Source organism: Neofelis nebulosa, chromosome 2 (genome assembly GCF_028018385.1).
Source record: "Neofelis nebulosa isolate mNeoNeb1 chromosome 2, mNeoNeb1.pri, whole genome shotgun sequence".
Lineage (NCBI taxonomy): Eukaryota > Metazoa > Chordata > Mammalia > Carnivora > Felidae > Neofelis > Neofelis nebulosa.
Genome location: NC_080783.1, coordinates 12,231,692 through 12,240,708, shown reverse-complemented (window position 1 = coordinate 12,240,708; position 9,017 = coordinate 12,231,692). Strand labels below are relative to the sequence as shown.

Here is a 9,017-nt window from a genome sequence, read left to right as displayed (position 1 = left end):
TTGAGAAGTTTGTTTTTTTTAATATAAGAGGTTGCCCGATCTTAGAAAATTTGAATTTCTTATAATGACTCTTAAGTCTTCCTGAACTGTACCTTGAAGGGAGACATTATTTTTAATACACTAGACAGTAAACATTCTGTTCTGTGCTCTGTACTATCTCTGATTCCAAGGCTGTTTACTCTACAAATACCCTTGAAAAGATAGTCTACAACAAGGGCAGTCACGAGCCGTACAGAAAAACAAGCGATCCATGAGTCTCTCATTTCATCCAAAAAGTTTCTTCTACATCTAATCTTACCTTGGCCTCAACTTCTAAGAAACTCAGGCTAGCAGAAATGGTGTTACTACTATTTAGATTGCATAAACTTTACGAGTAAAAATAATGCTTTGCCTCTGTTTGCGGCCTCCACAGCACTTAACAGGGTGCTTGGAAGATATATGCTGATAAACTGAACCATGGAATTAAGATTAATATTCTAACTAATGAACAGAAGACTTGCACTTTAAAAAATGGCAAGGCATTCCTAAAGCAGGATATAAATTCTCTCTTTCTTTGTCCATATGGGTTGAACTATTGCTGTATACGGATATGTTTAGCCATTTCTTTGTTTCTGCCTGATCCAACTTCCCAAGGTGATGACTGTCACGTATAAGCTTGGCTCATTCAGTCCCAAGCCAAGAAAAATCTTTACAAATACCCTAACTACTGGAAAATAGTTTAAGCTAAGAGCTCTCATCTCAGGACCACTCACTATATAATCAAGGCTGTGTGTCTCAAAATGTACCCATAAGATTTTAATATATAGAGGTGACTGAGTGACACGCCAATGGCATTAAGAGAATTTTACTGTTGACATTTCCCAAGAAGGAACATGCTACATCATGCAAGGGAACATAAGGAAGCACCAGTTTTGGTCCGGAAGCAGAAGCAAAGAGAGGAAAATTCAGATCAGAGACTTTAGTGGCTTTCACGGGAAAGACAAGGCAGGACAGACTAAACAGTTTAGGATTGGCTGGTTTGAATAATTCCAGGGAACCTTGGGGCATAGAAGCTATCCAGTCGCCAGGTACATGGCCCTGAGTTCATGTAGAGAAGGAGAATATTGGTTTGGTGTGAGACAGTTTGATAAAGGAGATAGAGGGTGTGGGTTCCAGATTGGTTAGTTTACATATGAAAAATGTGTGTTCCAGGAGAGCTTTTTTTTTTTATCTCTAACACATAAGTATGTCTCAGTCCGGTTTTCCTAACGCCAATTGTTGGAGACACTACCTTTTTTCCGTTGGATATTCTTTCTTGATTTGTCAAAGATGAGCTGACCGTATAGTTGTGGGTCCATTTCTGGGTTTTCCACTCTATTCCATTGATCTTTGTGTTTGTTTTCATGCCAGGACTATACTGTCTCCGTGACTACAGCTTTGCTATGTAGCTTGAAATCCAGAATTGTGATGCTTCCAAATTTGTTTTTCTTTTTTAGGATTGTTTGGCTATTCGGGGTCTTTTGTGGTTCCATAAAAATTTTAGGATTGTTTGCTCTAGCTCTGCCAAAAATGCTGATGGTACTTAAGTAGTGATTGCATTAAATGTGTAGATTGCTTTGGGTAGTATAGACATTTTCACAATGTCTGTTCTTCCAGTCCATAAGCATGGAATGTTTTCCATTCCTTTGTGTCCTCTTCAATATTTTTCATAAGTCTTCTATTTCAGAGTACAGATCTTTTTCCTCTTTAGTGAGGTTCATTCCTAGGTATCCTATTGTTTTTGGTGCAGTTGCAAATGAGACTGATTCCTTGATTTCTTTTTTCTGCTGCTTCCGTGGTGCCATACAAAGGAATAAAACTGCACCATTTTCTTACACCATACACAAAAGTAAATTCAAAATGGATGAAAGACTTAAATGTGAGACAGGAAACAATCAAAACCCTAGAAAGAACACAAGCAGTGACCTCTTTGACCTTGGCCAGAGCAACTTCTCCTAGACACATCACTGAAGGCAAGGGAAACAAAAGGAAACGTGAACTATCGGCACTTCATCAATATGACAAGTTTCTGCACATTGAAGGAAACAATCAGCAAAACTAAAAAGCAGCCTATGGAATGGGAAAAGATATTTGCAAATGACATATCTGATAAAGGGTTAGTCTCCAAAATCTATAAAGAACTTACCAAACTCAACAGCCTAAAAAACAAATAACCCAGTTAAGAAATGGGCAGAAGACATGAATAGACACTTTTCCAAAGAATGCATCCATATGGCTAACAAACACATGAAAAGATGTTCAACATCACTCATCATCAGGGAAATACAAATCAAAACCATGATGAGATACCATCTCATGCCTGTCAGAATGGCTAAAATTCACAACACAAGAAACCACACATGTCGGTGAGGATGCAGAGAAAGGGGGACACTTTTGCACCATTGGTGGGAATGAAAACTGCTGCAGCTACTCTGGAAACCAGTATGGAGTTTCTTCAAGAAAAATAGAACTACCCTATGATCCAGCAATTTCACTATTAGGTATTTACCCAGAGGATGCAAAAATGCAGATTCAAAGGGGTACATGCACGCTGATGTTACTAGCAGCATTATCAATAATAGCCAAACTATGGAGAGAGCTCAAATGTCCATTTGCTGATGAATGGATAAAGAAGATGTGGTATCTATATACCCCTGAATATTACTCAGCCACCAAAAAAAAAAAAAAAAAAAAATGAGATCCTACCATTCTCAATGACATGGATGGAGCTGGAATGTATTATGAATTGGAATAAGTCAAACGGAAAAAGACAAATATCATACGATTTCACTCATATGTGGAATTTAAAAAACAAAACAGATGAACATATGAGAATGGAGAAAGGAAAGAGAAGAAACAAACCACCAGAGACTCATAATGATACAGAACACACTGAGGGTTGATGGAGGGAGGTGGGTGGGAGATGGGCTAGATTGGTGATGGGTATTAAGGAGAAAACTTGTGATGGGCACTGGATGCTGTATATGAGTAATGAATCACTTAATTCTAATCCTGAAACCAGTATTGTACTGTATATTAACTAATTAAAATATAAATAAAATAAAATAAAATAAAATAAAATAAAATAATAAAAATAAAAATAAAACAATAAAACCTAGGTAACCTTAGGAGGGACTGACTCTTCACTCAGTGAGACCACAAATGCCAGACCGTCAAGGGTACAAAGAACAAAAAAATATAGTTAATACAACTGGCGCTGTGACAAATGGATGCCAAATTGACCAACTCAGAGTGTAAGAAAAGAGAACATGGTGTCTCCCTATCTGTCTGAAGCACAGACAGCTCCTGGTTCTCACCGCTAGCTAACAAGCCCACCCTGAAGCAGTCTAGTCATTGAGTGATGAAAAGGGGGCTGTTTGTTTGTTAAGTTAGTCCAACTTGTCTTTATCCAGAGGTAGAATTGGTTTCTGGTCTCCTTCCAGTCACCTTGACTTTACCCTCACCTTCCTGGTTGTCTGCTCAGCAGGCATCAGTGCCCATGGAGAAGGCCTATGTGAATTCAGTTGGACTTTTGGGCAGAAGCAGGGGGAAAAAACCATGTATTCCATCACAGCTGGTTTTTCTAGTCTTCCTCCATATCTGCCTTACCTTGAGTTTGTTCCCTACTCATCAGCAGCCAAAACCAACATGTCGTATCATCTTAATTTAAAACAGACACAGTCAGCTTGATTATTCTATTTATGACCAAAATAAAGGTTGTCATTTGAAATGATAAAGAATAGCTCGGGGGGGGGGGGGGGGGGGGACCCGGGTGGCCCAGTTGGGTAAGCATCCAACTTGGGCTCAAGTCATGATCTCACAGACCATGAGTTCGAGCCCTGCATCAGGCCCTGTGCCAACAGCTCAAAGCCTGGAGCCTGCTTCGGATCCTGTGTCTCCTCCTCTCTCTGCCCCACCCCTGCTCTCACTGTGTCTCCCTCTGTCTCAGAAATAAAATTAAAATATTAAAAATTTTTTTAAATGAAAAAAAAAGAATAGCTAGGCATGGCTTTTTACAAATAAGTATATTTAGTCGATATATAATGAACCCATGCATTTATTGTAATGGATAAGCCATCTATTATGAATTAGTAGTGAATTTCCACCGAGTTAAAAATAAAACTCAACTTCACAGGGGCTTTTTATGGAGTTTTTGATGCCATTGGATGGGAGACTCCATACAGAACATTTATTTCTCTGTAATCTGCTTGAAAACTGCAAAAAATGAAACCTATCAATGCCTTCAAAACTTCTAAGACTCCAGCCACGGACTAATACAAAGTAATAATAACTCATTAAAAATTCAAGCTTTCAAAATGAAATCTAAATTGGCATTGCAAAAGCACAGGAGAATTAAAATCAATGCTTGAATTATGTGGGCTCCTGTTAGCTTTATGCCACTCTGGGTGTCGATCTTTAAACACGCCCCCAAAATGTAGCAACATGGTAAGGTAGTACGCAGTAAAATTGACTGGACAAGGAATGGATTTCTACAAAGGAAAGAAACTATGCGGCAAACTGTTTTGTTCCTAAATTCTCTGTGAGCTCCATTGCCCTACGGATAAAGCTCCTCCATAATTACTTTTTCTAGGCCAAAGTACCACTGTTTGCCAATGCCTAATGAGCTCCCACTTTCGCTTATGGGAGTCAATGATCTGCACAGAGAAATCTTTTATCAATTAGGTATAAAAGATCATCTTCCCATCTTGACTTGTATCCGCCCTAGATGGAAACCACTTTTGCCAAGCCCCGCAGTTCATCAAGACATACTATTTATATGTTTCACAACCACACTCAATTCTAACTCAATTTCCTAAGACAAAGTACTGCTGTAAGTGGAATTCGGGAAAACAAGGTAGTTGCAGCTTGCAGTAGATTCTACAGGGGAAAATAAATCCTGTGATCTGTTGCCGTGTTAACGTTAAAGAACATCAAGTCTAGGGGAAAATATACACTGCGTCTAGCTGGAATCCATAGCTGCCTCACATGATAAAATAGGAGTCGAAGTAAATATCCTTTATTTCATTTGTGTGGATGGAATTTTGGCTTAACTACATAGAGCCTTTTAACTTCTGGCCAATTATCAACAGAAGCACCTAGATGTAAGTACAGTAAAATTAGCATCATACACTTTCACATAAATGCAAATATTGCCAAACCTGCCAGAATATGACAGTTATGCAGTATTTCAAAATTGCATTGTATGTCCCCCTGTTTGCTGAGCTTGATTTTCGAAGTGACAAAGTGCTTTCAAACTAGCAATTCTTTTTTCCCCTCACTAATTGGCGTCTACAATAACAGACTCTCCTTCATTTATGGAGATGATGCCACCGATTTGCCATCTTCTGGGCCGGAGTCGGTAGATGGTGAAGTAGCCTGTCACTCTCAGGAGTACATTTGCACTTGTCCCTGCTTAATTTCTGCTCGTCCTCTAACATGTGAACATCAGCACACATCTTTAGACAGTTGGCTGGGAACGGGGTGTAGGCAGTGGCCACGGCTCTCTTCTCAGGATCACCCTCAATCTTGACCTTGAAAAAGCCGACTGGAGAAAACATCCACAAGTTATCATGCTGCGGAACTAGAGTGGTCAGCCGTTTGCTGGGACACTGCCGTCTCACACGGGCAGTTCAGAACACAACATTTCCATATATCTCCTGTTTTCCATCATGTTCATTTAAAAAAAAAAAAAAAAAAAGGTTATGTACACTGAGGACCAAAGTTGCCCTGACTTGTAAGAGGTTTGAAGTCTTCTTGGACTTGGGAGAACTTCAATTACCCATTTAGACACCTTATATTATATTCGAGAATATTGGAGCAGCTAGGAAAAGATAGCAGGAAAGAGAAAACACCATGTGATCCTGAAATAATCAATTCATATGTGACTGCCAAAGGTGTGTTATGAAGATATATATAAATATATCCGTGTCCCCAGATATTGAGCTTTAGAAAATAAATGCGAAAATAACTACCTTTGAATCCTTCCTGAAATAGAGTCATGCAAAGGGCTTCTGAAACTATCATGACTGCAGGGCAATACATCTATTACATCTAAAATCGGTACCCTTAGATATTGAGTATAAAAATATCCTTTTATACTCAGGATTTTGTGTGTATTAGTTTCCAGAAATGCTTTTAATTGTAGAAAGTACGTTACAAGAGGGCGAAACACTCTGGCTATTTTTGCGAAGAAACACTTAGCGGCTACATTTACTTCTATGTATGTATACCTTCAAATCATAAACATCACTATGTAAATGTTGTTTTATGATTGTAGTGTAACCATGGAGTTTGTTCTTTTGTGTAATGGGAGCCACTAGTAGTAGAAAAATAAAAGCTAATAGACTAAACATAAAAAGAGGAATTGATCGTTAAGAAAAACGTAAGTACTGTAAAATATAAGATTTCACAGCAATGAAATGCTGACTCCTTGGACAGGGATAAAGGATGCTTCTCCAGGGAAACATCAAATACGAAAACATTTTTGAAAATGTCCTGGAAAAAGCTATTTTCAATGAAAATTCTAAAATCTGCCTTAGGGCAGATATAGATTTTGCAGAGCCTTTAAAAAAAAGAATGCGAAATACAAAAGTAAATATGAAAGTGAATATTTATTTACAATGGGAGAATAAATACAAGAAATCACAAAGTCTTCACAGCTGACAGCACAAAATCTGGAAAAATAGCATTTCTATTAAACACCTTTTAATAATTAAACATATTTATAAGTCTTTTTCCTATATTTTTGACTGCATATTATTTGATGACTCCTTCATATGAAAACTACGTTGTCATATTTCCCACAGAGAGGAGGGAAAAAAATGCACTTTGCTCTAGCATGGTTGGCTGAAATCTATTTCTTATTATTGGCAGTTTATAAAACTTCTTTTCAGATTTGTGGCTTATTTTCTGTAAATATCATGTAATTACCATGTAAATATCAGACTTGTCACATTTGGGAAACCTCTCTCAAACTTGTCCTTTATATGCTACTTGTCACACTAATAACTATATACCGTCCCTTGTCAAATTGTTGCAGACGGGAGGGAGGGAGCCATAAAATATAACAATATTTCCCCATTCCACTTTGCCTCACACCAAAACCACTCTGTTTATCTCAATGAACACCAAAAAATTGCCAAGAGAAAAAATTGCATTTGTTTCAGGTTAATATTCTTTCAAGGATTCTGACACACCGTGCCGGGGATCAAGCTAATAACAAATAAATACATTTCTAAAAAAAATTGATAATGGTATCTTTCTCTTTCTACTCTTCATATTTCATTCTCTTGAATGACCTATTGAATACATTGTCTTATGTCTATTTTTAAATCAGTAAAATGATCTACCTGTGTAATAAAGGCATCAAGAAGTTACCGATGTTTGGAAGCTGAAAAATCTTAACATTGTAAAGTAAAAAATGATCATGCATTTTAATGGGAATGCGTGGCAAATCTTTGAGTAAAATGGCACGCAGGCTGACAAATTTAAACTAGGAGCAGCTGAAAAGTAAGGAGGAGGTTAACAAATTTCTAACATTAAAATTAACCCAGTTAACATCTCATAACATTGTAAGAATATGTCCCATTTTATTTTCTGGTGAGGCAATCATAACTGATCTGAAAGCAAATATAATGTATTAAATATGATTATAATGATAAAAATTATTACAGTACTTACATCGTTTCATAAATGACCGGACCACCTCCTATTATCTTGTAATGTTTGCAAAAGATGTCATTATTTTGTTGCACTTAGTAGTTTAAAATCTGAAGATTTCTTTTTGCCGGCTAATTCAGGTCAAATCACACAGCCATGCATTCTCATCCAAAATTCAGAGATCTTTAACCTCCTGTGGGTAAGAGTCATGGCAGATAAATATTTATAGAAGTCCACAGCAAAGCTTCTGTTTGTTAGAAAAATCTCCAAGAATGACATGACCTCAGAATTTTCTGGAATCATGTTCCTGTTGTGATCTATAGGGTTCAGAGGCCCTTGCCTTGTGTAAATATAAAGCCCTAGGGAAGACCATTAAAAATCGTGTCCATTTTTTATGTTTGACATTCACTTCATTTTGGAACCACTATTTTTTTTTAATTTTTTTATCATTTTTCTTAATCTTATAAGCTAAAAGGTTAAGTAGGAGGATAGTATGTTACGGGATATAAATATCAAAATGATCAAGACTGACAATTTTCATGACATCTAAAAAGTTGAATTTCTATCTTAGAACCCCTCGGTTCCTCTCAGCCTCCCCTTCCTTATTTCCATACATCCATACACACTCTTACCTCTCTCCATTTCGCTTTGAAGAAAAACCACCTTCTCCTTGTTTAAAGCTCACTCAAGACTTATCAATGGACCCCCGCTCTCCTGACCTTAATGGACATAGCTCCATAATTTAGCCTTTCTCTGCTTCATTTTCAACTCCTCCTTCTCTACTAGCTTCTTTTCATTCATTACTCAAAGTGTTCCAATGCCTCCCATTTTCAAGCACTTGCCCTTTATCCTGTGTCTATTTCCTTTTCTCTCTCATCCCTTCAAGGACCAAGCATCAGGAAGATGTCATCTTTGGTTGTCTTCCCTTGTAACTTGTCCTTCATTCTCAGCACACTCCTATGAGGCTTCACCCATGCCACTAGGAGTTCTTGCAAGCATCACAAAGTCTTCCACATCACAAGACCCAGGGACAACTCTGAGGCTTTATCTTATTTAAGTTCTCCATAGCATGTCCTGGCCACTTCATTCTTCTTGAAGTTCCTCCCTTGATGCCTTGATTCTCCCTCCATGATTTGCTCAACATTCCTTCATGGGCTCCTTTGCTCTTCTTCTCATAGTGGGATGCCCACATTTCTGTCTGAAGCCCTCTCCTTCTCTCATTTGCCATCCTCTCCTGGCCACCTCATTCATCTTTATGATGTCAGCTCTTGACTATATACTGATGGCTTTCAGAGGTCTCCATCCTAGACTTCTCCTGGATAGATAGCTATGCTTCCTCT

At 37.9% G+C, this 9,017-nt stretch overlaps 1 long non-coding RNA gene across 1 annotated transcript; it reads right to left on the bottom strand.

The window, feature by feature from the left end:
- Positions 1–5,019: 5,019 nt before the first annotated feature.
- LOC131492749 (uncharacterized) lies at positions 5,020–8,814 on the bottom strand. Its single transcript, XR_009252272.1, has 3 exons — positions 8,310–8,814; positions 7,699–7,870; positions 5,020–5,675 (listed from the first exon to the last, which is right to left on the bottom strand). It is a non-coding gene; the product is annotated as an uncharacterized LOC131492749 (long non-coding RNA).
- Positions 8,815–9,017: the final 203 nt, after the last annotated feature.